The sequence below is a fragment of the Alexandromys fortis genome, unplaced genomic scaffold, assembly GCF_014885135.2.
Source record: "Alexandromys fortis isolate MF-2015 unplaced genomic scaffold, M_Fortis_MF-2015_v1.1 scaffold_24, whole genome shotgun sequence".
Classification (NCBI taxonomy): Eukaryota; Metazoa; Chordata; class Mammalia; order Rodentia; family Cricetidae; genus Alexandromys; species Alexandromys fortis.
Genome location: NW_026067906.1, coordinates 8,572,926 through 8,593,661, shown reverse-complemented (window position 1 = coordinate 8,593,661; position 20,736 = coordinate 8,572,926).

Here is a 20,736-nt window from a genome sequence, read left to right as displayed (position 1 = left end):
AGAAACAAGAGAAAGCTTACTATCTCGTGGAAACTGAACAACTTCCTACTGAATGAAGAACAGGTCAAGATAGACCTACAGGAGTGAAAGACTTTCTAGGATTCAATGACTGTGAGTGCGCATCACATCCAGACTTATTGGACACGATGATAGTGGCCCTGAGAGGAACATTCGTAATGCTAAGTGCCTACATAAAACGTTAGAGAGACCTCATACCAAGCGACAGCAGGATACTTCATTATCAGCCTGTGACAGTGTGGCTACTGCAGCCACAGTTGGCCAATCTCCTCATGCGAATGCACTATATCCCCTTATAAAAAGGAATCACCTCTTTTCCCTCCTCTCCTTTCTCCTCTTGCTCAGTGGCTGCCCCTGCATCCCCATCCCCCAATAAACCTCTCAGGTGAGCTCTGTTACTTGGTATGACTTGTGGCACCCCTTGGCTCCAACTGCTAATTCCATTGGTTGAGGATAAGACTACTATTAGTTTAAAGCTAAATTTCAAGTGAGTTTTAATTAAATACTGGCTTGGTGGATGGGCTCTGCCCAGGTCCATAGCCAGGTTCCCTGGTATTGGCCTCAAATTAACTTTGCAAGGTTTAAAGAAGGAGAACCCATAATTCATTGCATTTTCCATCAGGTCCAATCAGGGGAGAGCATACATCCTGACATATGTCCTGTCTACATACCTACTGCCTACATGTGATCATATGGGTCAAATGATTTGTTTAGGGGAATGAAAACACGCGGCTTGTTATCTTTCATAGACAACAGCCTCCAGCATTTCAGGAACGCTCTGTCCTTGGGCAATAGACTTGCAAATCAGAGGCATTTTTATTTCACGGATCTTTAAGACATAGCAATTAAAACTCAGAAGGTAACTTTGACTCTCACACAATCCGCTAAGGTACAACATGTAAATTGTTATTAGAGAGGTATGTAATTCAGAAGAGAAACATTGGACCCAGACGCCAAAATACCTAAGGTTGAAAGCTTCTTCTATTGCTTGTTCAATGTTGGACGACTTAAGAAAAGTACTATTGAAAAATTAAAATCCCACCATGTATCTGTTTCTTTATCCAGTGATGGGATTAACATACCTGAAAAGAGTATTATCATGAGTGAACAATCTAGTACATAAAATTAATAAGAATGATGCTTCACATACAATAAACAACAGGAAAAATAGATTTGATAAAAACAGCCTTTTTTCCAGTGTCAATCAATATAAATTAAATAGTTCAATACAAGGCATTACAAAGTATATGTGAAGATTCCATTCAAATTGAGATACAAACATCTACAGACACAGAAATTAGAAGGCTTTCTAATAGCTTTTCAAACATTTTTCTGAAGACTACTCAATTTTAACAATTTTCTTTTATTAAAATATTATCTAAATGTACATAAGCATTGCACTAGTCTTAAATTCCCAGGGCCTTTAGTTCCCACATGACAATAAAATTAAAATAAATGGAGGAAACTATAAAACAAATAATATAGAAATTAGAGACATTAATTTAATGTGATAGATGACGCTTTGTTGAAAGGAAATTGCTACTGATGAAAACTCATTTTTATAGCGTTGGGTCATATGAGTCTGGCTGCCTGTAATATTATTGTATGATGACTCACTTTTACCATCTTAAAAAGAGTTGGAGTACAAGGAAATCTCTGAACAGACTTCTGTGATGTCACCTTGTCTTCATGTGCCATGGTCTCATCACCTAAGTATTCAGTCCATCCCAGTTTCTTCTCGTTAGATAGTGGTAGGTGAGTCAGGGAGCCCTGTTGGCAGCACAGTCACGAAAACAGTCAGATGCGTAGGCATCAGGGCTGAGTGGTAGTATGTAGTCACAAGAGCAAAACGTCCACGTTGTCTTCTAAATGTACTATCATAACACCAAAGTCAAAACGGGATTTTTCTTAGGAAAAAAAAAAAAAAACCAGAAGCAAAAACAAAACCCACAGAGAGCTCTTAATTCTCAATAAGTCCTCTCAAGGACATTTGAGGAATATCAACTTATGGATTTTCCCCTTAGAAGACCGGAGATATCACTACATTAAAAAATAACTTATGAAAACATGTCTTATAATTAAGGGATGCTATGATTATAAAGGGATGATGAGATAGGTAAAGAATGCATCGTTTGAAGACAAAAAGATAATGCAAATTGGATTTCCAGGAAAGGTGTTGAATATGGTACCATATAGCTAAAGTAATTTTATAATTTATCCAAGACATGTGTTACCATTTATCTAGTAATTTAAATGATGGGTAATAGGTAAATCAGATGTAGCATGAATTCTAATTAGTCTTAATAATAAAAACCTAGAGTCAGATATCGGGATAAATGCTGAAATATCAGAGAAGTAAAGGAACTAGACACTGGAGAGACATTTTACCTCTACTGAATCCTCTGACTGGAGGGGACAAGGTCCTGTCTCCATGAATCCTCAGACAAAATGCTGTGAGTTCCTGTCTCCTCCTGCCTTATCTTCTTCTCTCCACCCAGCCATATCCTTTCCTGTCTTCACCTTCCTAGTGCTGGGATTAAAGTTGTGTGACTCCCAAGTACTGGGACTAAAGGTGTGCGGCACCACCACCTGGCTCTGTTCCTCTTTTAGACTGGATCAATCTTATGTAGCCCAGGGTGGCCTTGAACTCACAGAGATCCACCTGCCTCTGACTCCCGAGTGCAGGGATTAAAAGTGTGTGCCACCACTGCCTGGGCTCTATGACTAACTAGTGACTTAACGCCACACTCTGATCTTCAGGAAAACTTTACTCACAAACTTTGTTTGTGAGATCACAAACAAAATATCACCATGTCAGACTAGCAAATAACATAATTCTTAGACGTTAAGAAATGTCTCCTTGCATATATGATTGAAGTCCTATACTCGGAAACAAAGGAAACCTCCACAGATACAAAAAAATATCAGTGTCCACCTGTGTCTTATCAGATCACCACGGATTAAAGTTAGAAGGCAACAACAATACTACCCCCAGAAAGCCGACAAACTCATGGAAACTGAACAGTCAACTACTGAACCACACCTGAGTCAAGGAAGAAATTAAAGTCTTCCTTGAATTTAATGAAAATAAAGAGACAACATACTCAAACCTATGATTGAAGTCCTGAAAATGCCATTGTCGATGGAGCATTTAAAATGACATTCATTATTCCTGCATTCTAAAGACACAGTAATTGAGACTGCCTATTTTTAATCAAACTACACCCTACACTCAGCAAATCAAAGTTATACAGAGTTAAAATGAAACCATTACGCTATAGCAAATACTTGTTCAAATTTTACATTGAAAAATTACCTTTGGCCCCTGATCTATCAGCCATGTAGTGAATTCTTCCATTGTCTGAATTGTTCATTCTTTGGTGAAAATGTTAACCAACCACATTGCAATATCAGATGCTAAAAGCAAGTATGGAGTGTATCTAATTCACAAAGTCTAGCAAAGAAGAATGCTCTGTAAGACCAACCAAACAGCTAAGGTGGCATGGGATGCATCAGTTATAATATATCAGCAGAGCAAGTTTAGGTGTTCAGAATTCGGGGGTGTAAATAGTGTAATATCATGTCCATTTTTTGCTGTGAACATATATATTTAAACAAATGAAAAAAGGGGAAAGATGAGCCAAATCTTGTACATTCTTACATTGTGTTTGAATTTATTTTTTTTTTGCTTCTGAGAGATATGTTAATTCTTGAATGACATAGAAAAGAGAGCAAGATGCAAATTTCTTATTAAAAATGTAATGTAATTTTCTGTTTTTAAAAGTCATTTGAAATCCTCATAAACAGAACTTCCAAAAAAGACAGAGACACATGTTAGTGACATATAAGAACTAACATATTATCAAAGGCAATGTGCTAAATTGATATATGGATGCCATATGTAATGATCAAGTCAGTGGAATTATCATTTACTGTGATGGGAACCTTTACATTTCTCTCTCTGTTGTGTTGTGTGTGTGTACATGTGTGTGTGCGTGCACACGTATGTGGGTAAGCATACTCATGTATTCTCAGCAGTGCGGAAGCCAGAGGTTGTTTGCTGACCTTGAAGCTGTTCGTCTTGCTTCTTAATCCAGGGTTTCTGGTTTCTCAACAGGTTCTTCAGATCACCTGTTTGACTGGGCTGACTGGCCAGAGAGCCTCAGGAATCCTCATGTTTCCATCTCCCCAGCCTTAGTATTATAAGCACACGGCACCACACCCACTTTTTGCATGGATGCGAGAGCTCAAATTCAGGCTTGCATGTCAGAAAATTTCCTGACTGAAGCTTCTCCTCAGCCCCAGTTGTGAACTATAGTTAGTCTACTGTGTTGTAACACTAGAACTGATTCTACACATAAAACCATTTTGATGCCTGTCACCCAGCTTCTACTCCTTCCTTCTTTTCCCCTACTTAACTTCTACTGACTTTTGGTTTTCTCTCTACAAAAATCAACTTTAAAATAAAGTTCTGCATATAAGGGAGAACATGGTATTTGAATTTTGTGCTTAGCTTATTTCAGTTAACACACACTTCCATATTGATGCAAATAAAAGGATTTTATTTTATTTACACATCAAAATATATTTTCTTGTGTTACATGCCACAATTTCACTGTCTGTTCATCTGTGGTTGAATACTTTGTGTATCAGTTGCTTCTTTTGTTTCTGTAGCCAGTTATATGACAAAGGCTACTGCAGTGGTTTGAATAGGAATGCCCCTCCCCCAAGCTTTTGTATTTGAATGTTTAGTTCCCAATTGGGGACTACTTAGCAAGCATTAAGAGGTATGGCCTTGTTAGAGGAGGCAGTGGATTTTGAGGTTTCAAAATGCCATGCTTCTTGCTATGATGATAAGGACTAGCCCTCTGAAACTGTAAGCAAGCTCCTGATTAAAGGCTTTTGTTCATAAGTTGCCTTGGTCATGATGTCTCTTCACAGCAATAGTTACAGAGAGAGAAACTTAAGTGGGAAAGGATTTATTTTGGCTCTCAGTTTGAGGATGTAGTCTATCATGGTAAGGAAGCCATGGTGGAAGGAGTTGAGTCAGCTGGTCACATGATATCCACAGTCAACCAGAGAGTGATTAATGCCGGTGCTCAGCTTTTCCCCCCCAGTCTGGGACCCCAACTTATGGACTGGTACTACCCACAGTTGAGTATATTTCCCCACCTCAACTAACCTAATCTAAAGCTCCCTTGAAGGTATGCTCAAAGGATTATCTCCTACATAACTCTGGATCCTGTCAAACTGTCAATATTAATTGTCACACCTTGATTAACTTTATATATCTTGGCTAATAAATTTTTTTATCATACAAGTCTTTCATTTGCATGGTTAGAGTTACCTAAAGATGTATTATTTGAGGCTGTTGTGAAAGGTGTTATTTCCCTAATTTTATTCTCAACCTGTTTGCTGTTTGTATATAAGGAGGGCTACTGAATTTAAGTTAAATTTGTATCCAGCCTCTTTGCTGAAAGTGTTTATCAGCTGTAGGAGTTCCCTGGTGGATGTTTCTTCCTTGATTTCTGTTTCCTCTCTGATTTTAAGAGGAGTTTGGTGGCTGTGTTTGGTAGGAAATTTTCCTGTGAGTCTGATATGTATGAGCACTGCAGTTTCCAGGTACAATGTGTTTCTGGGTTTTGGGGGCTGACATTTTGGCATAAGGATAGTTTGACAGGGGTTCATAGGAGGGAGGAAAACAGTGTTCTAGCAAGATATGTTCACTTAATCTCCTTGTCATTTAAATGTTTTGCTTTATAAGAGTTGCTGTGGTCATGGAGTCTCTTCATAGCAAGAAGAAACCCTAACTAAGACATAGGGGATTGGATCCCGAAGAAGAAAGACAGAGGTAAGATCCATTGAAGTGTAGCCTACCTGCTTCCCTGTTTCCCCTTTCTTAACAGTATATCTTAAATATCTTTCAATGAACTTACATGGCTGCCATTAGTCTATTTTGTCATCATTGGTTTAATTATTTCTTTATTTTTATGTCTGGAATTCTTTACAATTTTCTGGCATGAATGAAAGGCATAATCAACATAGTTATATATATTCAATTACGTAAAACTTGGTGACTATGTCAGTCAGAATAAACAAAGTTATGCTTTATTAAAAACTTATGACTAAATAAATTAATTTCTTACTCATGTAAAGGTCATGGCAGGATTAGGTGAATCATCTGAACAATTATGCCTATGTGTTTATTCTGAATTAAGGGATGCTTTGATCATATGTGTTACCTATATCAACAAATACTTTTATAATCACCGTGTTAGAAGAATTATGAGCTGGAAAGGCAGGTATTGGCAAACATACTATCCTGAAGATAACCTTTGCTACCATATTATTAACCCAAGAAAAATCAAATAGTCATGCTTACCTTCATGAAATCAGGGGATTCCATTGTTCTCTGGGCCAGGAGCACAGAGGAGCTCAATCCTGCTACACAGAAGATGTGACCACCACAGAGTACAGGGCATCTCAATACTGACACACAGAAAGGGTGACCCAGAGGCTGAGTCACTGATTATGGGAAAGAAGGGAGTCCAAGATAACAAAGAAGTTGTAAACTTAAGTAAGCAGAGGGCAACATTAATCAAATGGTATAGGTTTCATCTGGAAATGATCAATTAGCCGAGATAGGACGTGGGCTTCAGGAAGGAATGGAATCAGAAATAAGATGAGCCCTTGACTGGAAGAGTGGCCCAGTAAGTGCTGGGGACAGGGAATTTTCAACTAGAGAAGAAAATGGGTGATGGTGTTGAGAAGCTAGCGTCGAGAAGCTAGCAAGAAGCTATAGTCTCAGCATAGTGGACAAGTAGCTGGAGAGCAGGGCTGGGAAATCCATGGTCGATGGCCACTGAAATTCTAGCTTCACAATTGACTCTGGAAAATAAGATAAGGTTCCAGGATGTGATCCAGGATCAGAGATGTAATATCTCTATGAAGTATGACAAGACCATTTCAGTACTGGATCTGAGTTTATGAACACACCAGCTATTTTCTAATTCTAGAAGAGAGCAGCTATTATTTTTAGAGTAACTATTTTTGAAAATTTAAAAACACTGTACTGTTGTTGCACACACCACTATATATTCATTTGTGTTGATCATCTCTGCTTAGAATCGCTTGCTGTCCTAAATGTCGCATTTTCCAGGGAGTCAGCCCCATCTTGCTCCCGTGACTGAGTCTCATCAGCTTCTGCACTTTCTCCCTGGTAATTCCTCTTCTAAACCTCTATTAGGTTCTCTGTATCACTGTTATTGCCATAGCTCAAGCCAGAAACCTTATATCCTGGATAAGTTAAAGTTTTGTTGATCAATCTTCAGTCACATTGACTCTATTTCATCACCCATACTGTAGGCTTCAAGTCAGAATGAATAATGCATACATTCCTACTGATTTAAAATGATTAAAATGTCTTCTGTTGACTTTAGAACTGAAGAAAAGACTAATACGGTGTTAATGATCTACAAGAACATTAGTCATTTGTTCACAATCTACATTTCCTTTTTAAACTCATGCTGTGCCTTGGTCATCCAAAACAGCCTACACTGACTGTCCATCTGTGTTCCCTCTTGTCCCTGATTTTGCAAATTCTACTCTTCTTCTGTGAATACTATCTGCACCATTCCCCTCTAGATGATGTGAACGTGTCTTCTCAATCATTGCTAAAGTGTTCTTTGCCCAGTGGAGCTGCCTTGGTCCATTTTCTGTAACTTTAATAGAACTCACTTGACTAGGAAATTTATAAAGAATAAATGTTACTTGCAGTTTTATGGAGCAAGTTTTCTTGTTGGATGATCTTTGGATTGCCAGCTCCCAAATAAGGACACAGCGACTTCTTGTTAATTATGAAAGCTTGGCCCTTAGCCTAGGCTTGTCCCACTAGCTCTTACAACTTAACCTGCGTAGGTCACAGAAACTATTGGCTTTGGTGAGAATCCTTGGAAGGAAAGTAAGTGACCACTGAGAGGACAGATGGCCTTACATTGCTAAAGGTCTACTTGTGAAGGTTGATGGTTATGTCATCAACCCTACGACCTTTCCCAAGAGCCTCAAGCTGTGAAACCATTGTCTGCGAAGGTCAGCACCAATAGGATGCTGTCTGTGTTTACTTAAACACACCACCTTCACACACCTCATCAACGTTAACGTCCACACTGAACCTTTGACGCAGATTCTATTTTTTATTCAGTTTTATAGAGTATTACTAAGAGGGGGCAGAAAAAAGAAACAAATAGAATTCTCAAGTTGGAGTCATATCTCTTGCTAGTCAGTTGACACTAAGGATGAGAGAGGATTCCAGCACTGGGGGTTGGTAGAGAAACAGGGGATCCTGATGTGCTCTGAGGCACAGTGGCTGGAACTTTATACTTGGTGGACTGGGATGGAAAGTCTGATCTATGGGTATTATATCACATGATTTTTCAGAGGTGGTACAGATATTTTTGAAGGAAAATGGAATCTTATGACTTTTACCTAGTGACATTTGTTGGGGACCATCCTTGACAAAAAGCCCTCTTGCCAGGGTAGAGGTGTGGGGGATTCAGACATATTAGTAAAGAATATGAAGATACGTGTGAAAATAATAAAACAGAAACCATAAAGAGTACCGGGAGGGCCTTCCAGTGAATACTGAAATCATCTGTGTTTAATTTCCTACATGTTTTTATACCCCAATACAAAAGAGGAAATAAGGCAACAAAAGACTTCTTTAACATGATACAAAGGATGACTTGAACAGTTAATGCTTTAACACTTTGAGACATCAAGTTGTTAGCATTCTGTTTAGGCAGTGAATCGAACCTAGACCAAGTATCCTGAAGGCAGCCACTCCCCAGGTAACCTCATATCACAAAAGAAGGAGCAGAAGTACATTTGTATATCCTGACCATCTGTCAGGATGAAATTAGGCTCACATTTTTTGGGCCTCCACTGACATTGATGCATTAGAGAAAGATATCTCAGGGAACCAAATTATATACTACAAGTAAAGTGTGGAAGCCAGGAGGAACGTCTCAATAGCATATTGAGACTCAATTGTAGCAGTGTAGACAGGAAAATTCCAGAGAGATTTGTGAGCATCGGGAGTCTGCTTCCCTAGACTCAAGGTTTTGCCTGAGGAGGAATGGGACCCTGAGACTTCAAATAGGGATGTCCTTCTCACTGGACCTAAAAATCTTGAAATTCCAGATTTTCCTGAAACTCATGGTCTTTTAGAAGTTATTTCTTTGTCCTTATTAGAAGCTATCCCCCTCCCCTTTGTGTTCCTTTTCCCCCAACGTTAGAAGCTGAAGAAGACACCTGTCTAAGCATTATATCAGGCCCCTTCCTCTTTATCCTTATCAATTTCACCTTTAAAAAGAGAAATTTGAACAGAGGCACCCTACCCCTAGAAAGTAAAAACAAAAAACAAAAAGCAAAGCAAAGCAAAACAAGCAAACAAACAAAAAACCCCTACACATCATAGCACGGAAGGTCACAGTGAAGCACCCTTTGGGTAAAACATCTTCCTCAGCAATTTACACATAATCTTGTTGAGCATACTTCTATTTATGTTTTTGTTATGTAATGTGCATGAGCACATTCATATGTGAGTGCACATGGTTTTCAATGTGTCTGAATACCCATGTAAATCAGTGCATATCCAAATGTCTGTAGCTGCACATGGAGACCAGAAGCTGAAGTCCAGTGTCTTCCTTGTTTGGCTTCTGATTGTATATATTAAGGCAGAATCTCTAGCTGAAATGAGACCTCACCAATTTGGTAAGTCTAGCTAGCCAATTTGCTTCCAAGATCCCCTGTCTCTGCCTCCCAAGGGCTGACCTTAATTATATTCTGGCTGCCATTTCTGCCTGACATTTATGTGAGTTCTGGGAACTGAACTCCTGTTCTCACTGAGCCATTTCCCAAGTCCCTTGTGTGTCTATTTAAGCCTTATTGCATACAAATTTTGATTTGTTAATATTCAACTCATGACCAACAGCACTGTACTTAGCGTCTGAGTGATACTGACAAATTCTATTATCTTTGTAATGTCCATTCAGAGTAGTTGTGTGTAGGTCTCAATAGCAGGTCAACAGTATGTTTGGTTTAAACAGCAAAATGATGACCAAAAGTTGAAGGAAGGAAAGCATATGGCATTCTAATAGACCTCGAAATGATACTTTTTGCATTACGGGGGTTCCTACTCATTTGAGAACATACTATTCTGTGTATTCCTCAAAAGTATGATGAATATTGATTTGGTGACTGTGGTAGTGGGTGGTCATTGTGATGGTGGTGGTGTTACTAACTTTTTTAACACACTATGAATCCATGAATAATGAAGACAGACTGTATGTTGTTAGCCTGGAGGGCTTCATTGAGGAAATAAGTGTGTCGTTATTTGGAGCTTAGTAATGAGGATGGGAAAAATGGACAAAAAGAACGCAGTTCCTCATGGGTTCTGGTCCCATCACACTCTCCAAGTCCTGGCCACAGATCTTCTCCTCACTCTAGTATGCCTTGTTGCCCTAAAACTGGATCCTTGAACTCCCCAGCATATTGCAGAAGGAGTTCTCCAATAAGACACACGAGGCATCGAATTTATAGAATAAACATTATTCAACTTTTCTTCCCATCTAAGATAAACTTCTGAGAATTAGAGAAATCTGGGGATTTCATTCTTGTAAAAAGATTTTATTTAAAAGGCTTTGGCCCATTCAATACTAATCGTCAAACAAGGACAGGTTCTTGTTATTATTTTGTTACTATCTGCGCACATTTGGCAGAGCAGAGATAAAACCCTGGACGGTGGTTAAGGGAGCCTTTCACGTCTCCCACTCCCCGAGTTAGCTTACATTATATTTGGCTGTCATTGTTAAGTGGGAAAAAATGAGCCCCCCTCACTCTTTATTTCAAACATTACATCTTAATAGTGATAAAAATAGCATGTAGGTATTAGTCAAAGATTTGTTTTTTTCAAGACTTGGCTCAGTACCAAACTAAAACTTCCATGTGCTCCAGGAAACCTAGGGTTTCTCATCGGTTGCTATTTTTGAGGCCTGTTGCCATGACGACGGGCTTTACATCAGCAGACAGAGGGGATGAGGTATGAGTGATTTATGCCCACTGTTTGATATTTTAGGCCACTCAGCACCGCTCTTTTCCTTTTCTGTAGAACGAGTATATGAATATTTTTCTTGTAGAGCTTTTGGATCTTCAGATAAAGGAGTTAAAAAAAAATCCTCCTTCTATAGTCACAGTCAGTGGCCATCTTGCCACACGTGTGTCTAGAAGCTGCCGTGGTCCTAGAGAAGAAACAGGAGTTACCGTTGCTGACGATCTCTATTGAAAACCGTTCAGTGGAAACGAAAAGTAACGAAGCATTAATTCTGTAGTGCTAAATTGGGGATAAAAGCATTTAAAATTATTATTAAAAGAAATTAGCTCAAGAGTGACTAAGAAGAACTAATTTGCCTTTTAGGGCTAATCTTTTCCTTGTTAAGTCCAAGACTATGGAATGGTCACTAAATAGGAAGGTTTGTTTCCCTTACAAAGGGAAAGCTAGCAATTCTTTGGGGGTTCACTTGTGGCCCATGCTCTGTGGCCATCTTTGTTGCTGATTATACTTTAAAGGAAAACGTTCACCAATCAATAAGTCAGTTTGGATAAGGTCAGTGGTACACGTGCCTCCTACTTGCTTCCTTTTTGTCTTGGGCTTATCTCTTCTGACTCCCCAGAGCCCAGAGGTCAGGGGTCCCCTCCATCCAAAATGAATACGATGACAGTCTGAAAGTTTGTCCAAGAACTCAGGGCTTTGAGCAGTTCACTTGGTAGCAAATACTGTAACTTGAAAAGAGTATTTATACCGAGCTTATGAACAGTGAGTGGAGGCAGAAATACACTTACTTAGTTGATTGTAACTATTAAAAACACCCTGCCTTCCAAACTACTAGAAAGCCTTTGTATTTACTGGAAACTAGTAACAGGTTCAGTATATTACAGAAATCAGTCACTTTCTTAGTTCCTTCAAGCTGGAGTTGGGCACAAGTCATTTTTACAACTCTAGAATTTTTTTTCTGCAGAGAAAGAATGATACAGCCAGGCTGTCATAATTGTGCAAAAATGAATAAATTTTTCCCTATTTCTGTTGCTCTAGTTCCTCTACTTTCACTCGGTCCCTTCCTAGTGTTCTCATTTCAGAAGGAGTCAGTGCTGATATAGATACGAAAACTCTTCCTTTCTCCCAACAGAATGCCATCTGAACATGGCCAAGCCTAGTGTTATGCCTGCTCCCTGGACCCTCTTAGTTTCTTCTCTACCTTCCCTATGGCCACCATGGCTCAGTAAAGAAGCTTCACTTCACAGCAAATGGGGCCATCATCCAAAACTACAACTGGACATAATACAGAGATTGATAAATTGTGGGGAGCATCTGAGTCTATGGTTAAAGGAACACCATGGAAGAGAGTGAGGAGGCCGAAGAGGAGGAAGAGGGGGAAGTGGGGGAAGATCTTAACCAGAACACCAGGAAGTCGGCTGTGAAACAGTCTCTCTTGGAGATGGTTGCATAACAAGACTGGAACAATGGAGCAAAATCAATAAACATGTTAACATGGGAGGGAGGAAATTTTATGAGGCCCCATCCCTAGGTAGAGAAATAAAAGAAAGCAGTGAATGCTGGGAGAAGGGGGATTAGCCAGAGCTGCTTATCCATACCAAGTGGTCATCCCTGAAACATTTACATTCAAACAACAAAAGCAGACTCATCAGGTTGTATGTATATATTTGTGCATACACATACATATATGTGCATACTGATACATACAGTAATAATTAATGAAAAAGGCCATCAATTTGAGGCTGGGAGGGCATGGGAAAGATTGGAGGGAGGGTACCCGGGAGAGGCTGGAGAAAGGAAAGGGAAGGGAGGAAGTGATGTAATCTTATTTAATTGAATTGTATTAAAAGTGAGCTTTAAAAAAGTTTTGGGAAAATAAAACTTCTTTTCAGTTATCACAGCTTTAATATCTATGTAACATATAATGTACACATGTGTCAACATCTTCATATATACTCCTCCCTCTAATACAGAACAGACTTGATACTTAGGATTGTTCTCTTTAAAAATCAAACTGAATTAACTCTGGGTTCTCAGTCCCTGCTGACCAGAGAGTATTAATAAACACTCCGTGAAAATCTTGTAATTCCAGCACGCTGGTGAATAAACATTCAGAGAAAGGCGAAATGGAAAGCCCCAGTTTTGAAGAGTGAGCGTCTCTTGCTGCAGTTCAAATGTTTGCTCTACAAGCACATTAGAAGTTCCTGCAGAACCTCTTGCTCTCTCTTTTGGACATATACGGCTTGCTCCTCCTACGGGGAGGTTGACGCTACCAGTAGAGTTTAAACAAAACGTGTGGTACAAGTCAGCACAGGCCGAATGCCTCTGAGTTCTTGTGGTGGCCAGTGGGTGGAAGGCATATGCAGGGTTTTTTTTCCCCCCACAAGGAATTCTAAGTACTCTGAATAGCTGGTTGTAAGAAGCAAGGTGGCCACATACCTTCTCATTCTGGAACTTTTCCTTCTCGCCACCCCTTCTCAACATCCTCCCTTCTCATGTGAAGGCTCTTGAATGCTTGCCAAAAATAGAAAGCTGGGCGGAGACTGTTTCTCCTCTCCTCTATGTTTTATTACAGCTACAGCATAATTCAATAAACATGATTATTTTTCTTCTGATAACAAGTTTATCCGGAGGCTGTAAGGAGGGACAGTATAATACAGATAGGAAAATATGTCTTTGGTTCTGCATTCAACTCATATATAATCTAATTGTTACAGTGACATGTTTATTATGAAGGCTGTGTCTTAAGTCCTCATGTAAAAGACAAAGTGAAGTCTCATGCAAGGGGACTTATTTGTTAAGGACCAGAACCAATTATGAGGAAAAGTTGAGCTGTGTGCCTTACACCCAAAAGAGAAAGGGAGAAGTTGCGGGAGGTATAAGGCTGTGATATTGATGTCTTCGTTGTATTAGAAGAGAAAACCCCTTGGGAAGGGCTCAGTAATTTGTTTCCTTTCACATTTTAGAAAAAATTCTGGTAAAAGGACGTTTGGTCTCTAAGGATCAAGTCATGGTCTTAATTCTGAAATGCACCCTTGTGTTCTCTTATGCAACCATATTTCCAAAACAAGTCTTTTTCTTTCCCCTCTCTTTTTCTACAGACTTCTGCGACTTCTAGACCCATTGACTGATACATATCTGATGCCTCTTGGACACCTTCACGTGGGGGCACTCAGGCTGCTGAAGGTGGGCCACCGGGCCACATTGTGTGGAGGAACAGTTCTCTAGTTCCCGGGGTGTCACTTTACTCATGAGTGTGCAGAGAACACACAGAGCCCACCTTCCAGACCGGCTGTGAGACTCTGGGAAAGCACTGGACAGATGTGGGTGTCCCTGTTCATCTGCAGCAGCCCAGGGACAGCATCACCACTGTGTTATTTCTGCCTGCTTGTCGCATCTATGACCTTACTACTCTTCCTCCCACGTCTGACCTTTTCATATGTTCCACGTGTGAACTTCATCAGCCAGAGGCATGGGATTAGCTTTTATTCCCTCCTTTCCACCACCTCTCAGCTCAACATCTTACCAAATCTTGTGGATTTATATTTTAATGGTTTTGGGACCCATCTCATTTGTCTCTAAAGACACATTCTCTCTTATTTCAACTACAAGAAGACACTTTGGGTGATCTCCTTGAACCCACTCTTGCATCTTGTCTCCTTACCATTGCCATAGTGATCGGAAAGAAATCTGACTGTGTTCACCTCAGCTTTTACAGTTTCTTGGATGCCAAAAGCGTTTACGAAAGTCCTACTGCCTGATCACCTCTTAACATTCTTTCTTTGCTCTTGGACTTTGTCACACCTATCTTGTTCTTCTTTCTCTTATCCTCCTCCCCCTTCTACTCATTTCCCTCTTCTTCCTTTTCCCCTTCCTTCTCTTCTTCCCACCCCTTTCCTCTTCTCTAGGTTTCATGTTTCTGACTGCAAGTTCTCCTTACTTGTTTTTCCTCACTTCCAGAATATTTTCTTTTCTCATCCCATGGTTGATTATTACTACGTATTCAATGCTTAGCTTAAATGTCATTTCTTTGGCCACATAACTCTTTGTCATATATTCAAATTAATTCTTGTCTTTTTTCCATAGGATTCATTTAAAATGTTACCACGCCGCTTCCCAGCTCCCTTTTATGTGAGCATACAAGCTCCAGGAAAGCTTGTAACTCCTCTTCGCCTTCCATCAGCAGAATGCCCTGAACATATTTGGCATTCATTAAATGTTTAGTGCCTGACTTTGCTCACTTGGAAACTTAGAAATAGTTGAATATGTAGGAAGGCCTGTGTTTTAAAAATATCCACACCAGGTGTAAGGCATGTAGCTTTAATCCAGTATCCCCACCTCTCTCCATATCTTTGCCAACAGTGGGTGTTGTTCTAGACAGTTGACAGAAAATACTCAATACATGCTAACTTTTATGATTTACTTCTGAACATTCAAGTTTGATTGGACCTTTTGGTTTGAGTTTTACATTTTAATGTAGTTTGTATTGGAGACAGTCTGATAGTTCCCTGACCTACTGACTTTGCCTACCTAGAGTTGTTCTGTGAAGCTGAGAATTCTGTGTTCATTTCCACTCTAATATGAAAACCATTTTAATGCTCCTAGGTATGAAGCCTGAGCTAGGTGCTGTGAGGAGACATGAAGAGGCACTATGCAAAGAACCAACCGAAAGCATCTTCCCAACCAACAGAGGAGATAAGAGAAGCATTTGGATATCATGATTAGCTGCTTTTGCTGTTGATTTTACCAAAATCCCACCAGAATCTACTTAAGGGAGGAACACTTTATTTTGAATCACAGTTTAAATCCATCTTAGTTGTGGCAGAACAGCTCAGCTCACATCCTGTATGGACAGGAAGCAAGAGAATGAAAAAGGATTCAGTTAGTTACAGTAAGTGTCAAGGAGCTGCCCCCCCCCCGTGACCTATTTCCCGAAGCTTGGCCATCTCTTAGGCTTGTAGGATCTCCATAAATAGCATTCATATCACGAGCATATGCTTAACATATCCAAGCCATAATAATATCCAAAGGCAATAGATTCATGGTGGGGACAGGATCTACTAAGGAATGTTCCAAACCCTCTTCTTGTCCCCTATCCAAAACTAGGAATTACAATCTCTGTAACTATTGTAACTGTAAGCATCAAGATTCTTTGTGTATCATTGCTTGCCTACAGTCACTCAGGGGAACTCTAAAAATATTTGAACTTGGCCTCAGTTTAATTTGAGACGCCACAGGACATGCTCTGTGCTGTGCATGGTAGCAGGCGCATACATATTTGGGGAAGGACCCAGCTCAGTTAGGAGAGAAGGCCACGCTTCCTCATTCTTTCAGGAAGGCAGCCTTGGGTGGGAGGGAGCTAACAGCAAGGTGTTAGGGCTGAGGAGGAACTGCCTACCCAGGCATGTCAGCACAAGGCACGTTCCTAGATGTCTATTAATGACACAGAGAAATGTTCATAATCATTTTATACCACTGATCTTCAAAAACATCCAGGTGAATCTGTTTTTAGATTAGTAGCCAAAATGTGTTAGAATGTGCAATAAAAATGTGCTGAGAAAAAAAAATGTGACTGAATTAGCAATTCTTGGCTTTGAGTAAAATTTATTTAAAGCTGTTCTAAGAATATATGTAATAGAAGTAAGTGTGGATTATAACATTTGTGGAGGGGAAGCTACATCAAAATAAATTTAATTATAAATCAAGTGTAAAGTGTGGCGATAAATAAATCCTAGGGCTCATCTTTTGTTTTAAAGTCAAGATTATAGAGAAACAACTTAGGGTGCTTGCCTAGGCCACACACTAACTGTTTGGGGATGGTATCTTTCACACTGGCTAAATTTCTAAAGGAAGTGGAAATAGTGATGTTAATTCTTACAATGCTATTTTAAGATAACTTACAAGTTATCTATTTTAAGATAACTTACAAGTTTAATCTTTGTTCTGCTCATTATCGTTAGTTTTGAACAGTGTATTAATCAAGTTTCTCTAGAGCATCAGCTCTCAACCTGTGGGTCGTGACAGATACCCACATATCAGATACCAGGTATATCAAATATTTACCTTATGATTCCTAACAGTAGCAAAATTACAGTCATGTAGTAGCAATGAAATTACTTTTATAGTTGGGGGTCACCACAGCATGAAGAACTATATTAAAGGGTCACACAGCCTTAGGAAGGTTGAGGACCACTGCGCTAGAGGAACAGAACAAATATACTGAATATAATTGAAAGGGAGTTTATAAGATGGGTTTGCATATTGCACAGTATTGCACAATGGCTGTCTTCACACAGAAGGGGCGGAGAACTTGTTTCTGTTTAGTTCATGAGGCTGGATAGCTCAGTCATCAACCTGGAGAGATGCTGGTCTTCGGTCCATGTTGGAAGGCAGGAGGAGTTTGGTTCTGACATCAGGGAAGAATGGCGGTCTTGTGGCAGCCATCCTTCAGATGAAGTCTCTAGCAAGATGCACAGGGAAGCAGTCACAAAGCAACAGCTTTTTCCTTGGAGCCCTCTGCATCTAGTTAGCCCAGGAAGAGGCTGCCTGCATTTAGTGCGGGCCTTCTCACTTCAGTTAGCTCAGTCAAGAAAATCCCTCACAGGTGTGCCCAGAGGCTTGCCTCTTAGCCGATAGCAGATCTAGCCAACTTGACAACCAAGATTACCCATTACAGTGTGAAAATTATTGTAGTGACATTAATCAATAAATTGAATGAATTACTTTTTAATCATATCCTATATAAATACTGAAATATATATTAAAATTGGCAATTATCATGAACCTTGATGTTATTATAAAAACTTACAATTTTTGATGTGGGAGTGTCATATATCAATCTGTTGATTTCATTGGTTAAGTTATAATAAACCAGCTGCTTGGCCTCATGGCTTGGAACATAGATGGGAGGAGTAAACAGAATAGAATTCTGGGCGGAAGAGGAAGTGAGGTCAGACTCTGCTCTGCTCCCAGACAGACCCGACAGCTCTGCTGGAGCAGAGACGCCATGCTCAGCTCTCCCAGGCAACTCCAACCCACGATGGACTTAGGCTAGAATCTTCCCGGTAAGCGCACCTTGGGGTGCTTACAAACATTATTAGAAATGGGCTAGTCCAGGGGCGAGAATTAGCCTGTAAGGGTTAGAGTTCATGGGCCAAGCAGTTCTTAAATGAATACAGTTTGCGTGTTGTTATTTCGGGCATGAGCTAGCCAAGCGGCCGGGGTGTTGGGGACGCAGCCCCGCCGCTCTTATTTCAACAAATTTTAAGGACATTTTTATATCTGCCAGGCAGACCTTGCTTCCCCTCAGTAGGCTTCTCTTTGCCTACTCAGGTTTCATGATTCTGAATAAGAAATGGTAAATTGCTGTGATTCCAGTTAAAGAACACTTGCTAACAGGAGTTTATGGGAACAGTTGCCAAAAAACCTCTGGCTTTACTGTCAATATGTGACATTATTTTCCCAAGAAGTCTTGAAAGGCTGGATCCCAAAGGCGCCGGGAAAAAAGTCACTTGCAGATAAACAATTTTTTTTCCACCAAAATATGAGCAGATTACGTGTTGTATCTGTTCAGTTAAATACAGGACCAGAGATTAGGGTATCATTCAAAATGAAAAGAAACAAGATCCACAGATTCAAATCACCACTGCTATGTAGTACTGACTAGCACGTTTGTTGACTCCAGAGTCATGGAACTTCATAAGAATGTTAGCATTCAGTGTCTGTGTGTGGCCACGTTCAAGCAGAGATGACAAAGGGAGGCCTTTGGCCCTTGGCAGCCGCTTCCTTGGATGAGATCATTATTTTTCCCTGTCCTCATTGGGACAAGGTAACCTCTATATTTCAAGGACTGTCTTCATGCTGATGGCATAGCATCTGGTCTGCAGAGGGTCCCAGAGCCTCAGACTGGTAATCAGTTTTTAGGTCTAATTCTCAGTGGATGATCCACATTTTTGTTTATTGTGCTTTTCCAGAGACTATCTTTTATATCTTTCTTCTTCTTTTCTGACCATAATTTTAGTTATCTTTTCTTTGTTTTCTATGTGCATTTCCTAAACTAAGACACGCACAGTTCTTTCGGTACATATCCTATAAGAGTTGAAGACTTTTGGAGCCATCTTGTGATACACAAACACACACCTATATTTTATGTGGCAATAATGCTCATTATGTGTGATGCTTTGGATTATATAATTCCACACGTTATAACCTTTTTGTCTATATTTAGCTAATCATTACATTATAGGAGACAATGTAGAAAAACCAATTTAGTCACAAATACTATAACAACGCTACCTAGTCTATAAAATAGTCTTTGAGGTATTTTCTTTCTTTTTTTAAAATTTCAATTTACATCCCAAACATAGTTTCCCCCTTTCTTCTCTGGCCCCTTTGCCATTACCCTAGCCCTCCCGCCATCCACTCCTTCTAATGGGTATGGGCTCTCATGGGAAGTCAACCAAGTCTGGCATTAAATTGGGGCAGACCAAGCCCCTCACGCTGCATTAAGGCTGAGCATGACATCCCTTCATAGGGAACTGGCTCCAACAAACTAGCTCATGTACCAGGCAGGGATAGATCTTGGTCCTACTGCCAGGGTCCTCTCAGATAGTCCAAGCTTCATCACTGTCTCTTTACAGATGGAGGGCCTAGTTCTGTCCCATGGAGGTTCCACAGCTGTCGGTCTATAGTCCATGAGTTTTCATGAGCTTGGTTCAGCTGGCTTTGTAGATTTCCCCATCATGATCTTGAACTCCCTTGCTCATATATTGCCTCCTCCCTCTCTTTTATTAGATTTCTGGAGCTCGGCCTGGTGCTTGGCTTTGGATCTCTGCATCTGGCTTCATCAGTTACTGGAGGAAGGCTCTCTGATAATAGTTGGGGTATTCACCAATCTGATTACAGGGGAAGGCCTGTTCTCATACCTTGGTTAGTTTACTGGAAATTCTGTTTATTATTTGATAAATTAAAAGAACGTTTCTGTTTACCAACAATGTATTTGTTTTAATTGTTCACAAATTTTATAATAATAAATTGTGCAGCATATTTTATCCTTTGGTTTGTTTAAGCTGAGATTGCCCAGATATCTGGGACCAACTGCTGGCATGGCTGTGAATAGAATTGTCTAGGATGGCAGTATGAGTTTCTTATCGCTGCCATAACAAATTATTTTGAACACGATGTACTGTTTCCAGATGATTGAAAGCAAAATCCTACTTGTAAATTTTAGTATTAGAAAATTAGTATGTGAATATAGTTTTTATTTATTTTTTATTTATTTATTAAAGATTTCTGTCTCTTCCCCACCACTGCCTCCCCTTTCCCTCCCCCTCCCCCAATCAAGACCCCCTCCCTCGTCAGCCCAAAGAGCAATCAGGGTTCCCTGCCCTGTGGGAAGTCCAAGGACCACCCACCTCCATCCAGGTCTAGTAAGGTGAGCATCCACGAAACTGCCTAGGCTCCCACGAAACCAATAGGTACAGTAGGATCAAAAACCCATTGCCATTGTTCTTGAGGTCTCAGTAGTCCGCATTGTCCGCTATGTTCAGCGAGACCGGTTTTAACCCAGGCTTTTTCAGACCCAGGCCAGCTGGCCTTGGTGAGTTCCC